At 38.4% G+C, this 22,808-nt stretch overlaps 1 protein-coding gene across 4 annotated transcripts in view; it reads left to right on the forward strand.

The window, feature by feature from the left end:
• The window catches only part of LOC122629427 (epidermal growth factor receptor), a 113,626-nt gene that overhangs the window by 48,316 nt on the left and 42,502 nt on the right, over positions 1–22,808 (forward strand). The window contains exon 2 of one of the 4 annotated variants that reach the window (XM_043812821.1): positions 3,608–4,213. The exons of 1 other annotated variant lie outside the window; for it this stretch is intronic. The gene's annotated coding sequence lies outside the window, so the exon portion shown is untranslated. Of the gene's footprint in view, positions 1–2,551; positions 4,214–17,008; positions 18,105–22,808 lie in introns of those variants that run through there. 2 more of the 4 variants (XM_043812831.1, XM_043812840.1) reach the window with 2 other exon arrangements.

Genomic DNA, 22,808 nt, shown 5'->3' on the forward strand with positions numbered 1-22,808 from the left:
GAAATATTAAAATAATATCATTTTCATTAATTTCTGCAAAATCTATTATATTCTAAAACTATAGTACAACTTCATTTATTTAAAATTACGAAAGTAAGATCTTATTTAAACAAGTATTAAACTAAATTTTATCTTATTTTTTTCTTTATAAAACTCATGAAAAAAATTATATAAATGGACGTTCTATACACTATCTCATTTTTAACATTCTCATAATATTAACGAGTATGTAAATTAAAAACTACAATATTTACAAACCATTATTTTTCTCTCACTAACGTTTTTCTTTATTTCTTTTTTCTTGTTACAGGTAAGTTCACGCGTTCTGCCTCGATTGGCCTCGGTCTGACCTCAAGGTAGGACGATAATGCATCAGCTCGAAAGATAATCATCAAAGCGTTTGTAAGCACAGCCAAAAGTCGTCGGGTAAAAATACTACGACCGTTGATATAATAGTAGTAGTAGTAGTGGTGGGGCCTGTTTCTGTTCGTGGCTACAGGGCCGCAACTTTAGCTGACCACGTAAACTTGTAAACCAACCAACCACCAGTCCTTTTCTTTGATTACGTAGAACAGACTTGTTCCAAGAGATTGATAGATCAACAAAAGGATACTCGCGTCATCCGCTTAATTTACTCGACGTACTTTCTTCGAAGTCGTGCCTTATCTTACTCTTCCATCCGAAAAGCGTACAAAGATATTCTATTTCTCTACTTTCCTCTTCCTATACGTCGTATTTCTAGCTCGTTAACCGTTTCTCTCTAGGTACAAAGAGAATTTATTTTCTAAGATAAACAGTAAGAAACTATTGAGAAAAGTACCGGAAAAGTAAATCGAGAAAAAAAATTATTACTAACAAGCGACGAAGGTTCTCTTTTAATTAAGAAAACGATGACTAACAGAACAAAATTAACAAAATATTTTTACAACTACTATTGCGTTTTACTAAAAGAAAAATTGATCATTTCTCTCTGAATACTGAAAAATAAATGGAATTTATTTTTTAAATTACAAACAGTAAAAAAAAGTGTCGTTGAAAAGTCAAGAATGAAAATAAATGTAAAAAACAATAAAATTCTCTTTCAATTTTTTCCAGCGACGGGCGATATCGAAATCGCGTGTTACACATTCTGTTAATTTTGCTGGAACACGTTATTATCTAGTCGCATTGAATTTTTTAAGTATTTCAACAACGGAAAAGGTTATTTCCCCATCGAGTAAATTTTATTATGCATTTCGATATAAAGAGGTATTATTTCATCAACTATGCTTCCAGGAAATATATTGCTTCTAAGAAATACATATCATATATGTACATATATACACGATTTTATACAAAAATATGAAAAATATGAAAATCGTCCGTGGCTGAAGGATTAATTTGAAAGACGATAAATAAACAGAACGAAATGAAATGCTTTTTGAACGAATATTAAAAGAAAAAAAAAAAAAGTAAATATCTTCTTTATTTATTCGTATATTTTATGTATTATTTTATTCGTATATTATCCTATGTATATTGTATATATCTATGTCGGTAAACATTTTATGTATCAGCTGCCACGAAATCGTTCTAACGATCGAAAAACGAGTATATGTCCTTTCTCCTTCGAGTCGAGCATTTTTCCCAACAACGAACCAATAGATTTGCTGTGGAGATAAGCGCCGCTACGAAAGCAGAGTTGACAGGACGCGTCTCGAAGTCACGTTTTACAAGTTGTTTTACAAGCAAAGGATACAACGCCACACGCTGTGAACGGCAGGACCTCCCTCTTTTCGTTACCCTCTCGAGTACCGCTTTCTTTTGTCCGAAAACCGAAAGATTCGAAGGATGAAACCTCTTTCATACTTTTACATTACGTATAGTATTGTTTTCTATTTCCTTTTTCAAGATTTTCGCTTTATCATTTTCTTACCATCTTTCGATCGATGTAATCTCTTTATTTTCTAGTCATAAACAAATTTTTCTTAAAATTCTTATCGATAAAATATCTATTAAAAAATTATATAAGTGTATGTATTATATCATCACTATATACGTATATACATATACATATATATATATATATATATATATATATATATATAAGTACTAATATTATATACTTTACAATTAGACTATAGTAATCCCGTCGAGATTAAAATTGGCTATCTGTTAACTGGCGCCAGGTATCGATACTGGAAAGACTAGATTTTCTAGTAGTATCAAAGGGTATATACAATATACATAGGTAGATCGAGATCGCGTGTCTAGATCATTTTTTTTTATTTCACGACATTAAATATCACGTTAGAAAAATATTCATCATTTTTTCGCGTCACGGTCTAAGTATTCTTATCTGAATCTTTTCGAAGAGAAGAGATTACTAAGGATTATTAAGATACGAAAATAAGAGTCGAATAATTCAAGAATAGTTTTAGGTTAAAAAGTAGTTTATCTATTTCTCTTACTGCTCAGAAAATGCTATTAACGAAACGAGATATGCTCGTGTATAATTCCATATTATGGGATTATACCATAGTCAATATATATATATATACGTGATATACACGGAAAGACTGACTCAATTATCAAGCTCGTTTGCAGCAACATTGTTTATAACGAGTACAAGTCGTAAGTATAATATTTATCAACAGGTTTATTCATTGACGGTTTTACAACCTGTCGAAAGGAGGGAGAAGCTCTTTCTCCTTCAAGTCTTGTTTACATCGTACAGCCTACACACAACACAAAACAGTACATCTCGAAAATAATACTTTATGTCTCTTCTATACCCGCTGTTCTCGGACAAATTTAATAATATTAATAACGTCGCACACAAATAAGTAGGTCGTTAATTCAGCGACTTCAGTAGGAGGTTCGATAATTATGTTTTCGATCTTTCATCGAGTTTGTCATTGATACTACCGAAAAGAAGAAAGTATATACCTTGTGGATTTATATATAATATATAAATATACATATATACTTTGTGTGTGTACATATATAAAGGTATATATATATATATAGTATATATTTTCAAGGATCTTTGGTCTTTCGAATCGACCCTTCGTTTCATCAAGGTCCTTGTCAGTTCTCTTCTTCTCTCGTGTCTTCCTTAGAAGAAAGAATAGAGTTCGGTGATCCTTCGGCAACCTTCCAGGATCCTCTTCCCTTTAGTTCCTATCCTTCCCATCGCCGGATTCTTTTGTTTCCCAACGTAGAACCCCAGTCGAGATCCTATCTGACATAAATAATTATCCTGGACCAAAGCGGCAGATACCACGGACTCGCGTCTTCTCTAAGAAATAAAGAAAAAGAGAAAGAGAGAGAAAGAGAAAGAGGAGAGGAACGAGAAAAATGAGACAAGAAAGTCTTAAAGATTTTCGTTTTGATCCGGAATGCGATTTACCTCGTCCCGGGTAGGGTATATCGAAATACCAAAGATTTTTCAAATCTTCCCTTAAATATTCCAAAGGAAGATCAAATATTTTAGTTTCTTATTTTTAGACATTATTTTCTAAATTTAGACATTGAACATGATAAATTCGACATAAAGATCGATAACTTATCGAGAAGCGACGAATCTTTTTTGTAAGTAATGTATTATAATCTAGTTTGATTTCAGATTAACGTCGTCCTATGTAAAATATCGATCCCTGTCGTACATCGATCGACGATTTTACAAAAAAAAAAAAAAAAGAAAAGAAAACATGAAAAAGGGAAAGAAAAAAAGGAAAAAAAGATTTACAAGATCGGGACTCTAATATTAGAAATTATAGACATTTTGGACACGATGATATCGACCTAACTTTATTCAACAAGAAAATATTGTAGATGATCCATCCGAGATCAGTAAAAGCTAGCTCGAAGATTTAATAACGGCGATCATATTTATCGGATCGTTCTAGCGACGCCTGTTGTACTCGTTTTATATACCTAAATTCTCTATCGTCCGAGATTTCTCCTTTTACCTCGAGCCGGCAAACAACAAATTATACCTTAAGAGTCCCGATCTTTCGCCTGCGACCATCATTCGCAAGTCTAATATCGGCTCTCACGGCGACGTTTTATTCGCGATCTATGCACGCAGAAGGACGATCACGTTGAACGCTTCCAGGCACTTTCATAATCTTTGCATCGTACTTACTGCACAAAGAGAGGACAAAGAAATCGAACGAAGAACGAGAACGTGCATTTCGAGAAGATCGAAAAATGAAGGATATCAATGTTGGTAAGTAAAATTTATTTTTATTTATTCTATTTCTTTTATTTCATCTCTTAAGTATAGAAACTTGCTCGACGGAATATGAATCATGGAGAGCAACGGTATTTATTTATTATTCGCATCCTTTGATTCATGGCCGTTAAAATGATCGTTGAATTATTCGTAAGGCCATCCAATTTCGCAGCACGTTCTTTCCGATCGCTGTTAATTTATCGTATTGCTTCGATCGACCTCGTTTCAAACGACACTTCTACTAGTCGCGTGCAATGGATCCAGTATCCAGTTGCGTCTCCCTCTCTCTCTCTCTCTATTTCTGTCTGTCTCTTTCTCTCTATCTCTCTCTCTCTTTCCTTCCCTTTTGAACATTGCGTACTCCACAGACTCTACGAGGACTTGATTTATAGGACTTGATTTCTACCAATCCTTAAGAGAATTCACATACTTACGTACGAAACGATATCTTCCTGATCGATCGATCGATCGATCGATCGTAATATTCATCTCTAAAGTATTTTGTTTTTAACCATGCGGAAATAGTAATATTAGTGCAATGAAATATTAAAAAATTACGATCGTATTGTTTTCTTTTATCTCTTGTTATTTTTTAATGTATTATACAAGATAGTTTTTCTAATAGCAATTCTATTATTCTATTTTATATCTCGCTATTTTTGAATATTTTGATCGATATAACATTTCTTAATCAATATTTATAAATCTTTTTAAAGCATAGAAAATAATATCCTTTATATATCTATAGTATAGATCGAATAACAGAAGAGTATAGTACGATCGTAGACGTAAAACGTGTCTGACCAGTACTCATATTAAGTATAACGTAAATATAAAATCATACGTCATTTACTTATTCGTTAGAAAGTCGAATTCGATAATATTTATCAAATCCTCAGGTTAATCGTAAGTTGAAGATATTAAAGGAATAACAAGAGACAAATAAATATATAAATATTAATACACGGATTCACAAAGCACGTAAAGGTCGACACAGTATGTGGCGGATCGGTAGTTTCTTCGCTTTCGAAGAAGAAGAAGAAGAAGAACAAGAACAAGAAGAAGAAGAAGGTAGTCGTCGTTGTTGGCAAAGGTGAGAATCAACGTGCAAACTGGATGTATTGGAAGTGGTGCGCGAGAAAAGATAAAGAGAAGTGAGTGAAAAAGAAAAGGAAAGAGTGAAGAAAGGAGAGGAAATAAAGAAGTCGAAACGAAGCGCAGTTGGAAAGAAGGACGAAAAAGAAAGAAAGAGAGAGAGAGAGAGAGAGAGAAAAGGAAGTAGAAAAAGAGAAAAAGAAAGAGAGATAGAAAGAGAAGAGCTAAAAACCATGTTGAAACGATAATGCTTCGACCAGTAGACGACCAATACATACGGGCCGTTAGTGAGCTTGGTAATTATCGTTGTCGCAAACTAACAATGCTGCCAACTGTCGAAGTCGACTACAAGGCGCGAAGATTAGCCGTGGCTTGCTAAAAAGTATTCGCTCATAAACGTGACGACGCGAGTCGACGTGCGAAACACGTGAAGTTCTTGGCATCTATCTATGTATGTATTACACGAAGTCCTCGCGATTCTTCGAACAAAAAGGAAAGACTGTCCTTGCTGTTAAAGACGTCCGTGAACACCTACGCTCGTGATTTTGTCGTTCGCCTAAAATACAAAATACCATACCGAACGATTTCAATTTTATTTCTTTTCTTTTCTTTTTTCTTTTTTTTTATATATATATATATATATATATATATATATATATATATATCAAATTACGTCACTCAGTTATCGCCTCATAGCGTCACGTAATTTTTCGTTTAATTGGATTTGTTTAAAATAAAGAATAACGCGAGACTAAGTTTATATATTAACTAGAAGTACTCTTCGAACGAATTTCAATCGATAAGGCCGTCGCTTCGAGCGCATGACTCTATAGTTGACATTAACCACAAGGGATAAGGCACATTCCACTCTGTTTAGCCTCTTGGCTACGCCTTCGGCGAAAGGCCTGAATGACCCAACGATATGTTTTCACGAGGCTTACGTATCGCCCTTGCTAAAACAATCCTGCTAATATCGTTTAAACTCTACCTCACCTTTTAATATTTCTTTGCTTTTTTTCTTATCGATAATAATAAATCTATTTTTATTTGAAATTTATTATTAAAACGATCAGTTTGTAGATTATCCATATTACTTATAAAACTACGGTAATTTTCAAGCTAACTCGAGCTTTTAACCTTCAGTTAATTAAGAAGCCAATTATACGTCAAATACGTTACGTGACAATCGAGTTTCATTAAACGCAATACGATATAAGTATATGTGTAAATCGTGTTATTATTAGAATAGCAATTTGTAACGCGTGACCCAAGCCCAACGAAAAGCATTTCAAACGGCACGATAGTTAAGCGATCACGATGGTTAAAGTGTATATTTTCTTCACTGGCAGAAGAGACGCAACAACGTGCATATGTGTATCTCCATAGATACAGATATGTCTATATATATATATATATATATATATATATATATATGTATATGTATACACACACGTTCAAAAGAGACCGTACGGGTATTCTCGAGGCGAACGACTACGGGGCATGTGTACTGTTAAGGCGACCCATAAAGAACTCGATATTATTCCTACGTATGACGATGTCTAGCTATTGACATTCCGAGTCTTCGAGGTGAACGAAGCTCGACATTGCACGCGTGTTTCGTGGAATACCATCATAGCTACCTCTTCCTGATCTTTTGAAGTTATTTTTCTTTTCCCGTCTTACGAAACAATTTTCTTTTCCTTATTCTATATAATACTCGGCGTGATTGTAATACGCGATGAAAAATGTTCTCACGGAGACACATACGTATATTGATAGATATTCGAAGGAAATATTTGATGGCCTTCGTTACTCGCGATGATATATTTATCGATTAATCCTCGACGGAAGACGCGGAAAGATCGCTGCGCAAAACTACGATGAAAAGACGTAGTAGTAGGTAATCGCGTAAGAGCTTGTGGCCGCGTAAAAACCTATCGCAGCGTATTTGACTCGGACAAACCAAGTTGAAAATATCGATAAGGCCTTTACGATAAGATCTGTCTCAGTCCGTGGAAGGTATGCTCCGATTGGCTGTTTAGAGCTTCGATATGAGCGCAGACGAACGAGCGTTACTGATAATCGAATTGCACTCTCTCGCGCGTACGTTTTATGGCCAGGTGTAACGTAAAATATTTTTATCTCGTTCGTTTGCATAACGCAGATCGGAACGATCCTCGTATTGAACGTATACGAATTCATTGAATAATAACATTGATGATGATAACGAGCTAAGAGAAATTTAATTGCTTAATTATCGAATACGATCGGTTGCCTCTTCGTGTTTATACGAACTTTACGAGATACTTTATTGATGATACTCGATCAATTTAGGTATCGGAACGTTAAGATGGAAGGACGAGCAGCCTTCGATAGACACGATGGACGAGTGCGATAGTAACCGCACTCGAGATGCCATAACGTCCGCGTACGCAAGTATAGTTTGTTCTTTCTCTCTCTTTCTCTTTCTCGACTCTAGTACAAGGCAAAGACGAACGGTCGATCGTCGTTCGGAGGCAGCACTGTAATCTACCCTACCTTTTGCGGCCGATAACGCGTATGAGATATCGCTTGCGAGAGTCCTAGGTGCAATAATGTCTCGATGAAGTCGCTCGAAGGCCAATTCCATGTTGCGGACCGTGCTCGATCGGACAGCAGAGCGAGGAAGAGAATAGAAGGGGTTCGATAGAATATGTGAAGTGGGAGAGAGAGAGAGAGAGAGAGAGAGAGAGAGAGAGGGAGAGAGAGAGGCGATAAGGCGCGGCTAAACCCGCCCAATCTACTATGTTTCACGGTACTCTCGACATTACCACTTTATATCACCTATCGTTCACCATATATATTTACCTTCCTTCCTTCTCACTCGAGCCACGCGTGCCTTCTCCTTTTGTCTTTCTTTTTTTCTTTATTTCTTTCTTTATTTCTTTCTCTCTCTCTCTCTCTCTCTTTCTTTCTTTCTTTCTTTCTTTCTTCTTCTTCTCTCTCCTTCTTTCTCTTCTCTTCCTTCGCATACTTTTTCTAGCGATACGATACATACTATAGGGGTTCGCGCATTGTAAAACGTAAACACGAATGCAAGGAATGATATCGGTGGTTAAGGGACGGCTCTTACTCTTGCTTTATGGCGTCGTTGATTCTTCCTTCTCTTTCTTTTCTCTTTCTCCAAAGAGAAAGAAAGAGAGAAAAAGAGATCGGCAAATTTTACGAGCTGCTTCGATAGGATTTTATCAGTTCAACGTGCTCTGCAGTTGTCTCGCTTTCATTGTAATCCTTGTTATTGTTGTCGTTCGCCTATCGACCTCCTAGCGCCGGCTGGTTAGTCGACGAAAACTCGTCGGATTGCTCGCATCGGAACGAGTATTGTAACTATTTTACCTTGTCGTCTTCACCGATGTCAAATCTTTATTTTTTATTATTTTTATTTATTTTCTTTTTTATTGTTTTCTTTTTATTTATTATTATTCGCGGTAGCACATCAACGTATTCGAAAGGTGATATACACGTGTACATCATTAGTAAACTGATATGAGCTATGAGATGTGATTGAAGTTAAACTAATATTTAGCGTGAGATTGTTGATACCAGACATATAATACAGTTTGCACACAAGATAGAACAATTCACTGATAAATGGAACATGTCTATTGATTAAACGAGTATTAATTATTATGTGTCCATAACGTTAATATGTGCCGGATATTATTACAACGGAAATCAAAAAATGTATGTATTATATATAGAATCAAGCTAATGAGAAAGATTTAAACGTCCTATCGTTTATACGCGAATTAAATATTACGACACTTTCTAATACTCATTCGATCGAGATCGATCGGACGATTTTGTCGCTGTGCGACATCCGTTTATTACAAATAAATAAATTTGTAACTCGAAAATGTTTCTTCTAACACTTCAAAGTTCATTCTAATACTTCTTCGAAAATAAATTTCAATCTCATCACATAGTTTACATTCCTTAAAACTGCAGTCTATAATAACTCGAAATTATTCTCATAAGACGGAGGATGTTTTTTTAAGCGATTAGAAAGACGAAACAAACGAACTTGAATGGAATTTATCGTCATATTATATTCGAAGTTGCAAAAATTTCATAGTAACGTATCGTTTATTAATTATAAGAACCGATCATGCGAAACACACATGGTGAACGTATGAAACGAACGAGTAAGTTAGGTGCTATGTCGAAAGATCTGTAAAGTGAAAAATGGGTAGCACAATAAGGTAAGGCGGCGAGAACAATTATAAAATGGCGACTGTTGCCTAATCTCAGCTGGTTCTCGCGCGTTTCTTAGCGATTGTGTACGCCTAAGCAGAATAGAAGGTACCTATATAGAATCGAATCTGATTGTGAGATCGACTCGCATGTGGGCGAACTCGGCTAGACACGCAGACACCTCTTCGGTTGAGTCAGCGATTTCTCACACAACTTAGTCTCTATCTAGGATGAGATTCGATATTTTTAATGATTCGTCAATGAACGAATGAAACGAACGAACGAACGAACGAACTAAAGAAGAAGGAATAAAATCGTTAAAGAAAATTCGACGAGTTCAATTTCTCGCTCGACTATACCTGTACATTTCTTTGAGAGATCGCAACGATCGATGCTGTACATACTAATAGTTGGTTTTAGTCCGACATGCGAAGAGTTCGCACGAAGAGAGATCGTGCCAAGTAAGATGGGTATGATCGTTGATTTTTCTTTCCCTTTGGCTAAAAAAATCCACGTAATTACGGATACTTTCCAATCCCCTAGATCAAATTTCCTCCCAATTTTTCAAAATAAAAAAATTATTTGAAAATAATACAACGTATAAAATTAGGTTACCTTCGCGTTATCAATTATATATTAGATATGTGTACTTATATACGAACGTACACGGCATATTCTATTCGAATTCGAACGCGTGCCCTTTATCCGAGAGATTACGATCGAACGTATAATTCGTTCTAGCTACAATGCAACGTCGGCGGCACGCTCGTGGGTATTGAATTCCTTCGCGTACTCGACAGCCTCCGCAACGCACGTAGTACCAGCGGAACGAATGAGCGTATGCGTCATTGTTGATTGGAAATTCGTTTGTAAACTACGGCTATAGAGGAGAGTGCTTTGATAGGGTTGCAAATTTATCAAGAAAAACAAGCGAGTAATTACATTATGATTCAAGATCCGAATAGTTTGCTATTAATAGGAATTTCTACATTACTTTTCTCTCCCTCTCTGCCTCTCTCTTTTTCTCTCTCTATTTTTCTCTTAAGAAAGAAAAAATTTATTCGGATACTTACGTAAAATCGCTTGTCTCGAAGCAAAATCGAGACTCGTTTCAAACATGCAAGGAACGGCGCCCTAGGCACAGTGTCGTCGTTTTCAGTCGGTTCCCGCGCAATTTATTCGCGCCCTTCTTGTGAAATTGTTCGAGATAAGGTGCCACAAGATGTACCGAGGCACGTAGTTGCTCTCTCTCTCTCTCTCTCTCTCTCTCTCTCTCTCTCTCCTTCTCTCTCTTTCTTTCTCTCTCTTTCTCATGGGTTCCAGTATGAGTTAAGGAGAAAGAAGAAAAGGAAAGAAGAAGAGAGAGAGAGAAAGAAAGAAAAATCTCTGAGAGAGAGAGAGAGAGAGAGAGAGAGAGAGGAACAAAAGGAAAGAACGAACTCTACGTAGCAGCCTCATGTGTGTACGAACATGATGGAGAATACGCACTCTGAGCAAAAATAAGGACAGAAATAGCGGCAATTACCGTAGCGGGCCAAAGATGGGAGAGAGACGGGCATATTCATCATCCGAGGTCATTTGAATACCGCGCTGTCGAGAGGAGAACGGGAAGGAACGATCTAGGGAGAAGGTCCGAGGAAGAGGGAGGAAACTGAGAAGAAACGAGCAAAGGTGAGGAGCAAAGGGAGATGGAAGCAAAGAGAAAGAAAGAGAAAGATGAAGAGAGATAAAGAGAAAGAAAGAGAAAGAGAGAGAGAGAGAGAGAGAGAAAGGGTCCAAGCGAACCGAACCGGTCGGAGCAAAGAGGAAGGAAACCGGTTGCCGAAGAAGTAAACACGCGAAGGTGATGTACCCTCCGTGCCTCTCCTCGTCACTACAAAGTGCCGAGACTCTTCTGCGATCTGGAGTGACGTTCCCAAAAAGTCATCAGCCAAGAACTCGATCGTTCTTGATAGAGAAAGAGAGGGAGGGAGGGAGGGAGGGAGAGAGAGAGAGAGAGAGAGAGAGAGAGAGAGAGAGAGAGATTTGCGATCAGACATTTACTGTGTCAGACAATTACGTTTCCTAATCGACGAAATCGAAATTATTTTCAATTTTATCCAAAGGTGCATTCGATTATTGAGAAATTTCTTAAGTAAACATCACAGAGAAATTCAAATTTGAGTCGATCCAACGATTTTTGTAGTGGGGAGATAAGAGAAGGACGACGAGCGAGCTCTCTTTCGGGAAAAAAAGTTACACGAATTCTTCGTTGGAATGGCAGGTGTACCAACCTGTTATTCGACGTTTCTCTTGGTGGCGGTGAACGCTTAACGTTTTGATTCTGGTGGGTCCATACTCACGGCACGTCGTAATCTGGTAGCGTATTCCGACTTTTGTCCGGACTAATTCCCAAAAAAATGACGAGGGCGCGTTCGTTTTTTCGGAAGCAGGAACGGCTAGCCATTCGTTCGAAAGCAGCTTCCTCGTTGACTTTTAAACCGAGCGTCTTGACTTTCGTGGCAAAAAGCTGTTTCGAACGATACGCTTTTGTAAACTGCTCGACGTGTGTCAAGAAATTGGCTGAGGATCGAGTAAAAACGATTTCGATCTCGTTATATACCGAGAATCCTTGGATAAAACGATTGCAAAAGGAAAGAAAAAAATTTATCTCTTCTTTCGGAGATCCTTATCGTTGCGTTCGATGGTATTTTGTAAATGAAATTAGAAAAAAAAAGAAAAGAAAAAGAAAAAAACGATCTAAGTTGTCCGAGTCAAAAACTAAAAGCAATTTCGAAAGAAGAAATAACTATTTCATTTTTATAGCATGTTCGAAAAGAAATTTAACGTCGAGCGATACTTGAAAAAGAACGAGCAATCTTCGCACTAATGACTTTATAAGTCGTCATCGTATACGCCTTAACGTTGGTCTTTACAACGGACGGAGTTCGTCGTCTTGCCTGTTGACACATTAGGTACGATATTTTAAACGCATTTGAAAGTACAAACATCCCTTCCTCACCTCCATAAAAGTCGTGACGACGAACGTCGGACGCTTGATCAAACATCGTGGGCTGGTAAGAAGGTGTAGTCCCAGGACCGCCAGAATTTTCTTTCCGACTAACGAAGGAGTTTCAACAGATTCTCTTTCTCTCTCTTTCTCTCTCTATCTCTCTCTCACTCTTTATCTATCTATCTGTCTGTCTATCTTTATCTTTTTTCCTCTAAAATAAGATAGGAGAAGACAAACCGTTTCACGTAATTCATCGAAGTCGAGTTACTTTCCTCTCGTTCTTATTTCTCTTAGCTCCAGGCTAAAAATTCAACACAGTGATAGGCAATCTTTTCTTTATTGCAAATATTGACGATCGTAGGACGATTCGTGGGAGGTCAACACCTCCTAAGCGATCGTGAAAACAGTGAAAAATCCATGTACGGTTTCGAACGTCTTTCCTTTTACCTTTTTCCAAAATAAAATTCTTTCCTTCGCGTACGTAGAGGCGCCCGTCCCGGATCCTTTTATGACGCGAAAGATGCGCATGCGTGCGAGAAACCAGAGGACTGTGAACAAAGGGTAGTATAGACACGGGAGAGAAGGCAAAAGAAAAAAGAAATAAAAAGAAAAGAAAGAAGAAGAGAGAGAGAGAGAGAGAGAAAAGGAGAAGAAGGAGAAGAGGCAAAAGGAAAAAAATAAAAATAAGCTTTCAACCTCGACGCCGTACAGGGCACATAGTGTTATCCTCACGATGCATCTTTTGCACGAACCTGTAGCAGGCTTAGAGATATATTCGGTCGGAGGCCATGACTCGCTGTAACTCACCGAGGTATAAGGGGGATTCATTACCGTTGGAGTCACGTAGCAATATGAACGCCTTGGATCTAAGATGTGCAAATGGATTAAATAAAATAATTTCATCTTGGATTATTATTAACGAGTTCTCGGAAGCATCAGTTTACGATCGGACTTTCCAGGAGCTTTTCTCTGATCGATTTATGTTTGTCAATAATACTGAATTAGATTTAGAAAGGATTTAACGAAGATGATAAATCAATATCAAAAGTTACAACTCTAATGATAGGATTTGAAAAGTTCTAAAAGACTTTGAGAAATATTAAATGATCTATCCTTATTAAAACTATGGAATTTCCATATTTGTCGGAACGTTTGAAATGTGAAGAAAAAGAAGAAGAGGAGGAGTAAGAGAAGGATAAGGAAACTCGAAAATTTCCATTTAGGGTGTAGAAGGTCGAATGCGACGCCACTGTACCATCCGAACCGGTATCCTCTTCTGGACTGTATTTTAGTCGCTCTATGCCCCATGGTATGCCTAACATAAGTCCCATAGGGGGAGTTGCCTACGTGCAACGGTGCGAGAGCATCCTTTCCGGGCCACTTTTAGCACTCTTTATTGTATTCTTATGGCACGTTCTTGCCAACGAATCGATTAAGATTGGAATTAGAAGAAACATATTGAGAAAAAACATATTTCGTGATAAGTAACTGCGAGAAAGTATTTACATTTCACTTTTCCTTTTTTCTTTTTTATTTCTTTTTCTTTTTAATTGCGACCAGTCTTATTCGAAAACGTTATGACGTAAGACGATTCGTCTGGAGAAACTTAGAGCGTTCCTTCAAAGTTCTTTTAGGATTGCAGAGTTATAAAGCTTCGTGCCAGTTTTATCTGATTCGCATACACCGAGAAGAAACTCTTCGAGGTTAAAGGAGGAATGCGAGCCCTGTGCATTTCTCCGCTTGGCATCACGGAATGGAACAGGTTGCGAATAAAGTCTTGCTCATCGTGCCGGTAAATCGCATTCGCGAGTAAGGGCGCAAGATAATTCCCCGCCGAGTCCAATTCAATTGTGTCTGCGTGTTTTACTTTCGATCGACTTCATTTCTTTCTTTCTTTCTTCGCCAATTTTAAATTTTTGACGGAAAGCTCGAATAATGTTATAAAAGTAGAATAGAGAACGTGTATGAAATTGATAAAAAGGAAAAGAAAATGAAAATATATGGATAAGAAAGGGTTGATAAACGTCATTAATAAAAACAAAAAGAAATCGAGTTAAAAAGTACGTTCACCTTGTCGGATTCTTCGAAACGTCATCGAGTAATAACCCTAAGACGCACGTGCAGTCTGTAATTACATAACCGTGCTCGTAATGCGTATCTCGTACGTTTCCATAGCTCTAATCGCACGAGGATAAACGCTTTTATGCGATTAAGCTTTTATGCGATTAAGCTTATGTGTTATCGCACCATGATTTGAAGTTACGTTTATAATATCTAATATACTCGGAATACTTTACGGACCTTGAAAATTATCATCTCAAAGTCATTTCTGGCGATCTATTCCTGGAATGATCTTTGATGTAACTACAAAACTAAGAGACTTACGAGATAACATGTTGAGAAAAAAGGGGGGGGGGGAGAGAGAGAGAGAGAGAGAGAGAGAGGCCGGACGATAGAAAGAGAACTGGAAAAAGATACGGTGAAGTAGAAAGAGAAGCAGAGATTATGTCGTGGCTAAATTTAGGCCCACGCGTACGAATGGAATCACCTGTTGATTCTTAGCGAAATCGTGCGACAGCTATTACGATACTTTGCGTGAAAAGAAACTCGGAAGTGAGAAAAACGTCAAAGTACGAGTATAACAGAACTATCGGTATCTTTTGATCGACGTTATATCTTTTATAATCGCTTATCTTAATTTTATCAGAAAGCTTTTTCACGAACAAAATTTACAAAAACAAAATTTATCGTATATTTTGAGAAAAGAATTTTGATGGCAAAAACTTGGAGATCTAATAAACTATTCTTGCATTTTCAAAAGCGAAAATACGAGCGATGGGAATGCTTGTTAAGCTCATGGGATAGAAATCCCATGGGGCAAACGAGCTCTTCTTCTCATTCGAAAGTCCTACCACTTATAAGAGAACAGAAAAGGATGTGTTGCTAACGACGAGGGCCAAAGTTATGTGCAAATGTACAAAATCGACTAAGGTCTTTCTATCCTCAAAATGTTGCAGTATTGTTCCTCCTTTGTGAGGCGTATTAACGCGCCAAAGTCCATCCCTTAGGACCCCCTCCTGCGGAGGTGGGCTCGCTTCGTGACAAACAATACCGCGGGAATAGTCGAGCTACTTGAAAGGAACAATGCCAAAGTTTTAACAATGACGAACTAACTCGTAGTGGACTCCTAAGGATACAACGGTTTGCTTTTTCTTTTTTTTCTTTTTTTCCTTTTTTTGAAAGAATAAAGGTCTTCGAAGACTGTATTACAAAACTATCGACACGGTAAGGCACCTGCTGAAGTCGAGAAGCCACCCCTCTGTCGCGACAAGAGACGCGTAAGGGTTTCTTATAAGATAGTTCAGTTTACACGTTAATGTTTAGCAACGAATTATGTATACATATGTTTTGGTCAGTAGAACAAATCCAACGAGAAAACATCAGTATACGTTTTCACATCTTTTTAACGAGTTACTTATATAATACAATCCTATATACATACATACATACATATATATGTATAAAAACAGGCTCATTTTGTAATACATCATTTTTTACATTTGAGATTCGAGAAAATCATCTCCGATACATAGGTATTACAGACTTGCATCTATCATCTTTTGTGGTAAAGAAGAATAGAAACGTATTGTATTGAAGATCGAAACGAAATCGTGACGGTCTCTGAGTCTATTTATCTAAAGTGTTTGCAAAGATGGGTAGATCGACGGTTTGCTCTGCTGAAATTGCTCTCGTTTAAAAGGCAAATAACAGTGAGAGAGGTGCTTTCAGCCTGTTGTTTCATATAATCGTTCCTTTCGCCTTGGTATCGGCCTTTCACCCGGACTCTTTCGAAATTCATATCTTCGTTGCGATCATCTTATCTCAACGATGACGTTCAACGACATTTGAAAGTTGTACGAATAAAATGATAAAGCTGGTAGAGGTAGAAAGGTAAATAGGTAGCTAGTGAGTACGTTCGTAAGAAGAATACAAGAAGCATTTTTCCGACATGTAATGTTGTGTGGTTTGCGTGTGTTGAGTTGGGTCTGTCGATTGTAGGTCTGAGTTAGATCCGGGGCAGGTCGTGGGGGACAGTGGCTATCGGAAGGGCCAGAAGGGCCAAGTCTTACGAGAGGTAGGACGTGCTATCCTCTCTCTCACTCCCCCCTCCCTTTCTTGTGTATACCTGCGTGTTTTATCTGACTAGGAGAGAGGAAAGTAGGGAAGCCGAGCGATTTCTGTGGTAGGGAAGGTGAGGGTATGGAGGAAAGGTGGTGGAGCGGTAATGTGGTGGGGAGAGGTCTTCCGAGGAAATAGACGAGGAAAGAGATAGAAAGAAAGAGAGAAAGGGAAAGAGAGAAGGAAAGAGAGAAGGGTCGAAGAAGCAGGCTGACGGCAACGAAAGAAGCGAAGGAGAGAAGAAGAGAAAGAGAGAGAGAAGTTGGTGGAGGTGGCTGGATGCTGTCGGTAGCGGTAGTAGAAGTGGTGGGAGAGGTAAAAGATAGGAGAGGGGAGAAGAGAAGCGAAGGGGGTTTCCCGGTGAACGTGGACCTGTGCCCGTGGCTTCTCGTCGCATGGCCGACCTGCCGACTCGCTCTCCGCAAGGTGAGACGCGCGGACCGAAGTGAAGAGAAGAGCGCCGAGCGAGCGAGTAAGCTCCTCTCGAAGGATCGCGCGGAATTCTCGCGAAAGCAGTTGTGCAGCCGGCTTCTCTTCTTCTCTTCGTCTTCTTCCTTCTCTTCCTTCTCTTCCTCCTCCTCCTCCTCCTTCTCCTCCTCTTCCTCCTCCTTCTAGTCGTCTTCTTCTTCACATCTCTTACGTTCAGTGGTCTGACGCGCGTACGTTCTCGCTGATCGTTCCCACCTTGGATTAGCAGGCTCTCCAAGGTTCTCTCGAGCGAGGATGAATTTGCTGCGACACCGAGCGCGGGCTCGACACGACGGTCGATAACGCGCTCTTATCAAAGGCGCGTCGAGACTCGCGTACATAAATCTCGCGTAAATCTCACGTAAACTTTGTCGTTTCGAGTATACACGACACATCGTCGCGTACTACGTCGTGAATCTTACAGCTACGTAGAAACGGAGGATTACCCGGCTATTAATATATCATCGACGTCGTCGTCGTTATCGTTGTCGTTGTCGTCGTCGTTGTTGATTATGACGATCGACGTTCGCGCCATGGATTGTACGAGCACGCGCAACTATAAGAACCACGTGTCACTTGCATGATCCTTCTCTCTCTCTCTCTCTCTATCTCTCTCTCTCTTTCTCTATCTCCTTCCATCTTTCTCTTATCCTTTCACGCATATAGCAGGATCGAGTGTACGTGAAAAAGTGCAACGACGAGCTGTTCTTCATGGATAATATCGCGAACGATCTCCCGCAATCAGTGTTTTGTGCGCGTCTTAAGAAAAACTCATCGCTCGTAGACAGAAACTGGTTTCGAAAGTGTGCGCGTTGCTTTCCATTCGGAGGCCGAGCCGATCGAACGCCTTGGGACATCGTTTTACGCCTTTGGAATAACCTCCTGTTCGTCCTTTTTTTCGTCCTCACATTCTAAATGGTGAGTCCTTTCATACGAACACCTTAATCCTTTTCAACTTTTGCCGTGATCAAAGTGTGGAATCAGACGTAATCTACGTATATACATATATCAAAGTATCAAAGTTTCGATACCGATCTCGAAAACGAGATCCTTTGAAAGAACGATATAAATCCCAATCGAGAATTTCGCCTGGAGTTAAAATTTACGGAAAAACACAGAGTCGAGGATCGAGAACTGTCTCCAGCCTGGTAGTTCGACACACCTTAACGTTTCTTACATACATTCTTCCCTCGTGCTGCAGTCCTGAGAGTTGCCCTAGCGATGTTCAAGCACTTTCGCGCGTCCCTCAGCAACGATTTCCACGAAAAAAGTTGGAACGTTCTGTCCGAGTCCGAAAGATTTATATTGCTTTTCGAGCATCTTTGCGATCCTCGCGTTTGACGTTTCTTCTGGAAATCACTAAAAATGTCCTCAAGCAGTTACCTCGCTGCTAACCACGTGTTTATCGGAACTCACGTACTCACCATAAATCCTGACGCGTACGCAAACAGATGCAGACAAAAATCGTACCATTGTAGGTGATCGTCTACTACAGTCAAACATGCTCGGTTCTTCCTAAGGCACGTCTCTGATCGTTACTTTTCATCATTTTCTTCGTGTGTAAACAACATCGAAAGAATTTCGTCCTTTTCGTTGTCGTCATACAATCAAGTTCTATTATCTTCCTATTATCTATCTCCTGATCGTTCTCAATTAATAACCATTGTACAACTTACCTATGACCGAATCGGATTACAATGGTTTAAAAACTTATCGTGATAAGGATGGACTATTTTTGTAATCGCCATAATACTTATTTCTACTTGAATTGTTTTATGTTACTTATTTATTTTTTGGATACTCAGTATCTAACTACAAAAAGTACTTGTCCTAAGTAGAAATTGTCTCGAACTTAATCTCGTTCGGATGAAACTTGATGTGCTATTATAAACTGATAGTTAGGCGCAATTAGTCTATTAATTTTTAAATAATAGATACAAATTATTTAAGCTATATGTGAAAAGGAAAGTCATATGATGCGCGACAGTTTAAGAGCACGAGGTTCACAAGCTTGGAATTTCTTCTACGTGAGCTAATGTTTGTAGGATCGTTACTACACACGAGAGACTTGAACGCCGGGGTAAGAAACAGTCGGTTTGCGTTGGCGGCAAAGCGTCCGTTTGGAAAACATCGACTACTAGCATGTGGCATCTAGTATAGTTGAGGTAAAGCGTTAGGTAACTTTTACTTTGGTTTCTAACAGTGACTAATGTAATTCGCTTTTGTGCAGGACGCTTTATCGTTTGAAAATAATTTGCTAAAGAACGAGAAAAGGAGAGAAAGAAACAGTATTCATTTCCTTTTATTTCGATTTTTTGACACTTAAAATCCAAATTTAAACATCTACTCGATATAATTTGATTTTTGATCTTTCATAAAAGGTCATTTTTATTACAATATTATTTAATCACGAATTAAAAGTACGATTGTTCGTAGTAATCGATTTGTAGCACTCTTCACGATGGATCGATAATCTAATAGAAATAAAAATAATTTATTTTAATACGTTCGAATATCCAAGAATCTTTCAAAACGAAACTAACGATCGAATTAAAGAAAGGAAATATTGTTTATGCGAATAACAATGAAAGTTGTTTCTTTGATGTGCAGCATCATTCGATGCGTGGTACGAAAACGCAGCTGTCTTTAGCTCGTTATATTCTATGATGCACAGAGGAAGATGTTACCAGATGTTGAATTCGATGCTTCTTATTCGATATTGTAGCTCGATTGTTCTATTGAAAAATATTTCGAAGAAAAAAATCTTGCATTCTACGTCATTTGTCATGCGCTTCTCTATGTCATTTATCTAGTGGAGAAATATTTTGTTTTATTTTCAAGAAAAAATAAATAAACAAAGAAAAAGAAAAGAGAGAAAGATTAAAATAAATCTTATGCATTCTCTTTTATTGAAGCATGTCGATCGTTTCGTGTAACAATATCAAATGAAAGAAAGAAAAACATATTACAGAAACAGGTCTTAGTTTGCTGCATCATTCGAGGTTGCAGTGGAATGCCACGTTTGGGATGTCAGTTTATGAGTATGCGTACATATGGATAGAAAGGCGAAGCTGTTCGGTCCCGTATGATGCGCTCGTAGGATGCGCTCGAAAAATATATTCCGTTTCTCCTAGGGATGCGCCTACTCTCGAGAAGATCATTAATTTCCTCTTCGAGACACTGGCGCTCGCTTCGAGTGCTCGCGGAATTATATTAGAATATCGTTAGTGTTGTGTTAGTGTTGCTTTTTTATTCTTTTTCTCATCTTTTTTCTTTTTTGCTGTCTTCGTTATTTTTTTCTTGTCAAGGAGCGAATATAAGAAAGAGGAAAATAACGTTCGTTGTGTAATCGTCCATTTCTAACATTAGTATCGTCGATGATTTTATCTCTCATTCGATTCAACAAGTTTATAACATAGATAGAAACATTTTTAGGCGCACTAATATAAACGCATAATTGCGCAATTTGCACACCGCTGAGTTCGATTCGTTGATTCCGTGTAATTTGTCCGCGATCGAGCAGCACAGCGCTATACATATATCGTACAAAATGTCAGAGCCGGTCGTCGTATACAACGGTGCTTATAGTCACTATAATTCCAGTAGTTTCTAATCCGATCCAGTTTAAATAACGCAATCTATCTGTCAAAGGTACGTGACATTCACTCTACCGAGTAACATAGATAACGTATTAATGCAGATAATACGTCTCGGCTTCGAATATTATCGATATGTACATTCTTTTTTCGTTTAATCGTTTATAAACAAGGAAAATAAAGGAAAAGAAATGAGAAGGCTCTCGTATTATAAAGATCGTTTCGTTGGAATTCTTTCAACGAAAAGAAAAACCTGAGGAAAAGGTCTTTGTATTCTTCCGATTTAAGCAGTGTCGCTTACATAGCCGCTTCAAAGTCGAGAGCGTAACCAAACGTGGCTTTTTAAGTAGGTATGCATTCTCGATAGTTTTGAGCACGGTCAGCTAGGAATTCTTCGCTAGGAAGGGAAAACCTTTGAGATCGTAAAGGGACCCTCAAGGTCTATCTTAGTTAGGGGGTATTGACGTTGGATTCGTTCTTCAATGGACCATCCCACCTGCTTACTCAGAGAGCCGACAAGAAAAAGGAAAAGAACAAGAAAAAGAAATATGAAGAAAAAAGAAAAAGAAATATGAAGAAAGAAGAAAAAGATTTACGTTATATCACGCGTTCGCTCGATTGCTTTTGCGATAAAAGAGTAGGTATAATATATGTGCCTTTTAAACAGTTTGAATCTGTCAAGACTTATGGACCTCTTTACGTTTTCATGTTTTCAAACAGAAACGAGCGTATCGCGTGATTTTAATGAATCGTATCTCGGCGAATAGAACGAAGAGACAAAAGAAGATAAAAGAGAAGGAAGCATGTAAGCGCAATTAGTACTCAGCATGTTTCTAAGAGTCCTATCGTCGTTGTTCGTAACCATCGACTTTCCCTTTTAATGGCTGCCATTATTGGACTCCAACGAGGATCGCGGGGCATCCTTGTCGATCGTAATTACCTACCGATCTTGGAAGGACTTTGAAAGAGAGAAGGCTTCGTAATATTTGCAAATCAATTGTTGGTAACGACGATCGCTAAGAAAAGAAAGAGAAAGAAGATAAATAGATAGAGGGAAAGAGAGAAAGAGAGAGAAAGAGAGAGAGATTCTCTAATAGCCGATAGGTGCTTGCTTCGTACATCTCAGGAGATGCTGGAAGGTCCAGAAGTCGAGGGAAAGGCGAGAGGACTGACGTCACCATCAGGAATGAGGTTAAACCGATGCTAAAGTCGCGCTCAAGCAGTAACCGCTATAACGTTAACTTTGCCGTTGCAGGATGCATGAGAGTCCTGGAAACTATAGCGTTCGCAAGATTATCGAAAGAAAGAGAGAAAGAGAGAGAGAGAGAGAGAGACAGAGAGAGGGAGAAAAAGGAGAGAAAGAGAAAGAAAGGGATTCGTAGATCCGTGATTGCATCACGAATGTATCTTACTCGCGCGTGCTTGCCGATCCTCTGCCAAGATTCACGATCGATAATCGATCGCTCCTTCGACTCGACGACTTTCGAGGAATGCGATTGCGACGTTCTCTTAAAGTTTAAGAACAGAGAAAGAACGAACTATACTAAACTTCTCCTGATTCCTATTTACTTAAAAACGAAATAAATATCTAAAAAGTATCGTCGATCGGATATCAACGAAGTCTTCGAAAACGATGAACTTGATTCGGAGTGAGCGATAACGTTATCGGCTGATAACTCGTGTACCTGCGAGAAAGTGGAAATTTTGAGTAGAGAAGATAGAAAATGTGTTTATTTCGCGTATCGTTTATTGTTCATCAAATTTGTTTAAACGGCTTCGTCGGTCTCTTCTATCAGTATCCGCTCATACATTAAATCGTGGATTTTATAGCCGCAGTAGCAGAAGAAAAAAAGAAAGAGAAGAGAGAGAGAGAGAGAGAGAGAAAGTATAGATCGTAAGTTCTACTGAATCTACTCTCGTAAACCTTCTCCTCGCTCTATCTTTTCAATCGAGATAGAGTCTCTCTCGATACGGGAGACTAATAAAATTCTCTTCAAGCAAGAGATATACCTATCTACCTATCTAC

Source organism: Vespula pensylvanica, chromosome 1 (assembly GCF_014466175.1).
Source record: "Vespula pensylvanica isolate Volc-1 chromosome 1, ASM1446617v1, whole genome shotgun sequence".
Classification (NCBI taxonomy): Eukaryota; Metazoa; Arthropoda; class Insecta; order Hymenoptera; family Vespidae; genus Vespula; species Vespula pensylvanica.